Below are 7,727 nucleotides of genomic sequence, written 5' to 3'. Positions count from 1 at the left end.
GTTAACACATAAAATTAATCATCACAGTACCTCATAAGCTAGCAGGGGGCTAGAAGTAGAAATGAAAGGCCCCACTACTCCCTCATCATAAACCTGGTCCTCATCCTTGACCTTTCTGTGAGCACACAGAATTGTCGCCTCTCACCGTGTAATCAGTTACTAAGTCCTATCAATACTTTCTGTTCTTCTCACTCCAACTCCAATGCCACCAGCTGGGCCCAGGCCACCATCATCTTTCACCTGTGATAGTTGAGGATAGTGATTTCTCATCCTCATTCTTCTAAGACTAACACCCCTGGCCTCCCCCATCTCATTTACTGTCCCCTTGGGTGACGGGGGTCCATGTTTCCATTGGGTAGAGCTAAACAGTGAAAAGACCATCATAAGTGCTGGAGATTCAGCCTCTTCTTGCCCTGATTCTGCAGAGGAGACCAAAGGTTGGGTGGGCTGTCTCAAGGCCTAGACTGGAGGGAGCAAGTGGGCAGGCAGTGCTAGGAAACCCATTTGGCCCTCACGACCAAGGCTTATTCTCCAACAGCTTCATTAGGAATGAAGGTGATATCTGACCTTCACTAGGAGGCCTGCTGTATCTATTTCTCAAAGTATTTCAGAGTGAGCACAGAGAAGAAAGGGTACTATGCTTTGACCCCCCTACATCCCAACAAACAAGAGCACTGTTCTAGATTTCTAATAGGTTTTGATTTCCTTTTTCTGCACTGTGGCCAAAGTGATCCTCTGGCATGTAAATCCAGTCACTTACTCTCCCTGCACAAAACCATACTATGGCATCTGGCTTCCCACAGGATAAAGCCAAACCCTTTGACAGGGCATAGAGGACTCTTCATGATCTGGTCCCTGCTTGGCTCTCTAGACTCACTTCTTCTCACTTCTTCTCTCACTCTCTCTGCTTGTTGGGCAGTCATGGAATTGTGTTACTGAGATCTCCTTCTGCAGGGAGCAGGATTGACTGAGAGCCTCAGCTTCTACTGTTCCAGACACTTCACTGTGTTCACACCAAGGCCACACATCCTCTGAGCTACTCCCAGCCAAGGACTGAGCACAATAGGTTCTAGATTAGACCCATTCCTCCTTGTGGTGGATTCCTCTGAGGGACATCTTTGGCTCAGGGACTTCCCATCAGCCTGGCTAAAACTTTCTTAAACTGTACTGTAGTCTGAAACTCCTCCCCAATCCTCCATCCTTCCCTAGCTCCTTTCACAGGTATCAGACAGGCATCATGGTTAAAAAGCTCCCCGTGCCTCTTCCTCTTCCTTCATTTTGTTCTTCACAGGATGTTCTCCCAAGAAAGCTCTTGCATATCTAATTGCTTCTTGGCTTCTGCTGCTCAGAGGACCCAAACAAACATATTTGCCATATTGAATTACTTCCTCTTCTGCTCTCCTCCCCCGGCCTTTGCACATGCTATTCCCTCCATCTGGAAGATCTTCTTCTCTCCCTGACTCTTTCTTTGGCCAACCCCTAGTCATCCTTCAGGATCCAGCTTAGAGGTCACTTCATACATTGGAGACATTTATCAATGGCTCACTATGGTCCAGGCATTGTTCTATGCACTGGAGATAAAGTAAAGAATAAAGAATAGGTAGGTCAAGTTCCTGCTCTTATCAAATTCATTTTATAGTATGTAAATGGTCAATGGACATATTTTCCAAAACAAATTCATAGTATAACGATGGAGAGTATAAATACTATAAAGAAAATAAAGCAGGATAAGGTATGGAATAATGAAGGGGGTGAACTGGGAGGGGTTATTTTAGACAGCAAGATCAGGGAAGGCTCCTTGGGAGGAGATGACATTTGAGCAGAGTCCTGAATAACAGGAGGGGGTGAGTCATGCAGATAACTGCAGGACGATATTTCCAGCCAGGGGAGAGATTCCAGACAGCAGGAGGGAGGATGCTGGAGCTGACAATCCCAACTCTGGAGCAGTGGCCCTCGTGTGTGCTCCTGCAGCATCTTCTGCATCCGTACTAGTTAATACATCTGGGTTAAGTCCTTTGCCTCTCCTCTGGACAGTAACCCCGAGCGGGAGGTCCCGGTCGACAGGCTAATAGGTTAGCACTTTACCCCTAGAGCCTGGCATAGCTTCATAATGGTAATAGCTATCATTTAAAGGAGCCCTTGCCTGGCTCTGCTAAAAGTTTTACTGGCATTTTCTCACTTAATATTCCTAAGAGCAAAGTACGTAGCATTATCATCCCCAGCGTATAGGGCCACAATGGGCCCCTTCATGCTTTCTCTGTAGGGATAGAATTTAAATCGCTCGCCAGCTATACAGCTGAAAATATATAACAAAATGTATAAATAGGAGTTAGGCTTTGAAGTCAACCATGCCCAGGGCTTAGCCATCATACCCAATGGCCCTGCCATAAAAATTATTGGGTGACATTGATCAACAAAATTTAAGAAGTTTCAAGTGTACAATTCAACAGTATGCCGTATATATATATTGCATTATGTGTTCACCATCCATAGTTAGATTTCCTTCCTTCACCACATATTTGACCCCCCTTTCCCCTATCTATCTCCCCCGTCCTGTTTCTAACTAAAGGTGGCGCCAGGCACTCAGCTCAGAGGCAGGGAGCAGCCCCAGGTGCTCCATGTGATTTTTTTCTAAGGCAAGGTTCTCCTAGAACACAGGCTCGGAGGGATCTTTAGAAGATCCACCCCACCCCTTGCACCAAGGAGCCTGAGCTCGAAGGCTGAGATGATTTCAAGGCCACCTTATTGTTTGCTCTTTCCTGTTCCTTAATCCAAGCTTGACAGTGAAGATTGCAAAAGCCAAGGCCTGGTACCACTCGACTGAGAATACGTGTTGCTGTGAAGACAGTTGTATAAAGAGAAGATGCGGTTCATGGCCCAGCATTGCCCACACCCAGCTGGATCTCTGCCGCGGTGATGTCAGCCTCCTGGCCATACTGGTGAGCCTGGCAATGCTTGCTTGCTCTTTGCCTTAATATTGCTCTTCTACTTGCTGCCATGCCAACTGGCTCGGATGTGCCCACCACTCCCTGCCACTTTGGCAGTTTCTCTGGTGCTCCTTTGGCCATGGTACCAAAAATCCACAGTCATTGAAGCAAGAGAGGCTGCATCGGGCCCCACTGTTTTACAGAAGTGGAAACTGAGTCCCAGAGAGATGATGTGACTTACCCAAGGTTCCAAGGCTAGTTGGTGCCCAGCCCTGAGCAAGGCCCCAAGTCAGTGGTTTCTTTTTTCTTTTCTGACTGCAGCCTCCTACCTGGCTCCCTTATCCAGTGACCTTCTGTGCTGCTTCCCACTGCAGACTCGGAGAAACCTCGCAGTCCTTGCCCAAGGCCCCACACCGGCCCTGCCCACCATTGCTCATGCCCAGCCCATGCCTCTCAGTCTGTAGTCTTGCCCCCCTCCACTCCGTTCTCCACCCTGAAACCTTAACTGTGACCCTGGCCAGGCCCTTAACTCCCCAGATCCAGGTCACACCCACAAGATGAAGGGTAAAATGAAGGACACCTAGCCTATTCAATATTTCTCAGGGATTTTTTTTTTGCAGAGGGCATTGAGGTGGTAGATATTGAATGGCTACACAATTCATTATTATTTTCCATCCCCTGAGAGCAAGGGAGCCACTGTCCCCTTGGTTCCCTATAGCCACAGCTGCAGGTCTCAACTCAGGACTGGGGAAAGATGCCAGGAATATTCACCCCATGGCACAAGGGGGATAATCAGCAGTAGGTGTTCTTTGTGTTCTAACTACTTATTACTACACGTAGGTACTTGTAGCTTCACAGGCAAAAGCATGAGAAGCCTAGTTCCATAAATGCATTTACTGTATTACATTCAAGGGTTAGCGGTGAGCAGCCGCGGGAAACAGCCTCTGTGAGCCTTCACAATGAGGGCAGATTCCAACCTGCACCAAAACCCTGGCAGCTGTTGGTTCATTAGGTTGTTAACCCATCCACCCCTCCCTCCCTTCATCCATCCGTCCATCCATCCATCCACCCACTCATTTATCAGTCTATTCTTCCCTTCCTTCCTTCCTTCCTTCCTTTTTTCCCTCCCCGCCTCCCTCCCTCCCTTTTTATTGCCAAATAAGACATTGTAGAAGAATTCTATGGACTAAATGATTGTGTTCCCCCTGCCCAAAAAAATCCATATGTTACAGCCCTAATCCCCAATGTGATGGTATCTGGAGGTGAGGCCTTTGGGAAGTGATGGGGTTCATATGGGGTCAGGAGGGTGGAGTCCCCTCGATAGCATTAGTGCCCTTATAAGAAGAGGATACAGTAGGATGATGGCTGCAAACCAGGAGGAAGACTCTCACCAGACATGGATTCTCCTGCATCGTGATTTTGGACTTAAATATTTGTTGTTTAAGCCACCCCGTCTATGATACTTTGTTATAACAGCCTAAACTGACAAGACAAAGAATAAGGAAAATCAGAAAAGCAAACTCATTTTGATCTTTCTTTCCTTCCCCCCTCTTTCCTTCCCTCCCTATTAATACCTGGAGGCTATATAAGAAGTTACAATAAAATAGTAAGTTACAAATAAGGTAAACTCGATCCTTTTTTTTTAACCCATATATAAACCCTTAACTACTTTTAGTTAATGAGTTTATGAAATATTTCAAACACATGGAAAATTATAAAGAATAATGTAATAGTCACCCAAATACCTATCACCCTCTCGAATGATCATTAACCTTTGCCGTATTTTCTTTGAGAGTTTTGTTTGTGTTTTTTTTTAATTTGTTTTTCATTTTTTATTGGGTTTCATTCAGCAAACACTGGCCGAATGAAGGTCTTACAGGGGCAGCCTCCACCGGCCCTGGTCTTCTAGAGCAGCAACCAGCCATCCACTGACACCATTCAGGAAGTGTCCATTGTTTGGACTGTTTCTTCTAGCACCTCAATTTCCAGGGTAATGACTTTTTCAGTGAGGACTGCAGTGGTCCCTTTCTCACACCTGTACCAGCCAAACCTGGTTCCCTTCTTGTTGGACACTGAGTATGGGTAGAGAAAAATCCAGCTTGCTCTTGCTGATGACGCAGAGGTCAATATTACTTCCAAACCCCAAGTCACTGAAAATGCCAGCTGCAATGATTTCACTCACCCTCTTCTTAGCCTCCTCCTCCTCCATATCTGGCCTAAACTTATCTGCAAACACAGCATTGCTGCCAAATAGCCAGAAACCCATGGTGATATTAGGCAACTTATCAGTCGATCCTTGAGGATGGGTGCTGTAGAGGTGATGTCCAGTAACACCTGTGACCCCCGAACTAGGCCTGCACCAATGTAACCTTGATACCTGAAAAGCATCAAGAAGGTGACCAGGGAGAAGGAGTGGAGCTCCAAGTTGCAAGAAATGAGCTAGGTTGTCATATCTATATCTGCAGCTGTCCCAGCACCACAATAATAAATGTTAGGAGGTATGGAGTGTATTTTTGAACAGTTCTTGTCAGCAACAACCATCCCTTCAGTTGCCCTTGTATGTACTCCAAGAACTATGCCATCCTCACAGTCCACTCCTACGATGGTTGTGCCAGTTTTCAGGGCTATTGGAAGCTTGCACCCTTTTCTTTGCAAAATCGTCTTCCAAGATGGCATTTCTGCAGCAGTTATCAAAAGAGAAACCTCCAAATGATGGCCTCCAAACTGACACAGTCACCATCTTCTTAAGAAAGTGACTTCCAGGCCCTGTTTGTGTTTTTTTAAGGAAACAAGACATCACAGATCCAATTGGAGTTGCCTCCCTCGGCTCTATTGTACCTTTCTTCTCTAACAGCTCTCCCCAGCTAGTGTGTAGTGTTTGGGCAGGTTTGGGGCTTTTACTACTTAGCTATAGCCCCCCCAAACAAAATATAGTATTATTTTTTGTAGTTTTAGATTTTATACACATGATATCATACCATAAGCATCCTTTTTATACTCGCTTTTTAATTTTATTGGATTTTTAAAAAATGTGTTTGTAATAGATGCTGGTTGTAACAAGTCAAGCAATACAGATGTGGATAAAAGGAAAGTTACTCAGCTCCATTTGCCCGCTCCGATGCCACCATCCGAGGTACCACCACTGAAAACATCTTTGTGTACCTTTCTTTCTACTGGCACAAACACACACAAGGACTCTGCCATCAAAGCTCCAATGCTGAGGGAGGACCAGGGGAGGCTCAGAATAGGCAGGAGAAGGAAGGCGGCTACACAGACATTGCCTCTCTGCAGCCATAGGGTGAGAGGAAGGACAGCCAGAGGCTGCAGAGGGAGGTGTGCAACTTCCCTCGCTGTCAGGCCACAGCCTGCAGGTTTCGCCACCCACGCCCTTCTCACGACAGGCCTGTGGTCTGAAGAGCATTCAGAGTCAGTTGACGAGCAATGTTCTTTCTATTAAGTGTCCTTGGGCGGAGACATAAGGATGGTCTGTCGCTATGCATCTGGGTGAGCATGGCAAGCCACATAACCTCTATAATGAAGGGACCACAAAACCTCTGTAGTCTTTTCTAATGACGATTGTCACCCAGATTGTTCCAGCCAAGAGCTGACATGCTGGTGGGTCTGAGATGTTGGAGAAGCCTTTGAGAGGCCCAGCTGGCTTTAGCTGTGACCAAGAAAGGTTCACAGATATGCTTTCTGACCTCTCCATGAACCTAGAATGAGGACACAGAATACCAAGAAAGTTTCCAAGTTTTTTTTTTTTTTTTTAATGACGATTGTCACCCAGATTGTTCCAGCCAAGAGCTGACATGCTGGTGGGTCTGAGATGTTGGAGAAGCCTTTGAGAGGCCCAGCTGGCTTTAGCTGTGACCAAGAAAGGTTCACAGATATGCTTTCTGACCTCTCCATGAACCTAGAATGAGGACACAGAATACCAAGAAAGTTTCCAAGTATTTTTTTTTTTTCATTTTTTAAAAAGGAATAGGGCTAGACATGTTATGCTGGGCGTTGGACTGGAATGTTTTTTATTTCCTTGCCAAAAAAAAAAAAAAGCCAATAATTAGAGCTTAAGTTTCTTAGTTTTCAAAATGAGTTTCATGTCTCTGCAAAGCAGTAAGGAACCTGAACGTGAGACCTGATGGAGCTCCATCATGGAGTTTGACTTTTCTACCCTTGAGGATGTAGTAGCTTGGAGAGAAGCATAAACCTTGTTGGGGTTAGAAATCGAGATTTGAGATGGACCCGAAAGACCCCTCCAGTTGTTCAATTCTATAGTTCTTTGTTTTTTCTTTTTCCCATTCATTTGTTTACACAACATTTTTTGTTTTTGAGTGTCTACTGTGGGTCAGTTATTGTTTTAATTTCTGGGGATATCAGTGAAAAATCAGACAAACCCCTACCCTTAAGAAGTTCAGGACTCTTTACAAACAATCTCAAAACACAAAGACTTCCACTCTTTATCAATATTCCAATAATCCATTCATTCATCTTTCAAAGTAACTTGACTCCCACAACACTCTCATGCCAATGGATAGGACAGGTATTCATAGCCCCGTTTTTCAAATGGGCAGACCAAGAACTAACAGACGTGAGAGAGGAGCATCAGCACGAATGTTGCAGCCTCTAAGGAAACACAGAGGTGGAAAGGCTCTGATCTCCCTTCCTGGAACCTCTGTCTGGCTCCTCTCACAGGCTGGGAAAAGTCGAATGTGTACATCTTCTGATTTAACACCAAGAAGAAAACTTAGTTTCCAGACCTGACTCAAGAAGCAGGTGATGAATTCTGGAAAATGATCCTGG

At 45.4% G+C, this 7,727-nt stretch overlaps 1 pseudogene; it reads right to left on the bottom strand.

Moving 5' to 3' along the window:
* Window positions 1–4,865: 4,865 nt before the first annotated feature.
* On the bottom strand, window positions 4,866–5,667 carry LOC102897664 (annotated as a pseudogene).
* Between the last annotated feature and the right edge of the window lie 2,060 nt (window positions 5,668–7,727).

The sequence above is a fragment of the Pteropus alecto genome, unplaced genomic scaffold, assembly GCF_000325575.1.
Source record: "Pteropus alecto unplaced genomic scaffold, ASM32557v1 scaffold131, whole genome shotgun sequence".
In the NCBI taxonomy this organism is placed as follows: Eukaryota; Metazoa; Chordata; class Mammalia; order Chiroptera; family Pteropodidae; genus Pteropus; species Pteropus alecto.
The sequence above is the reverse complement of the archived record's forward strand: the minus strand, read 5'-3'. Positions and strand labels throughout refer to the sequence as shown.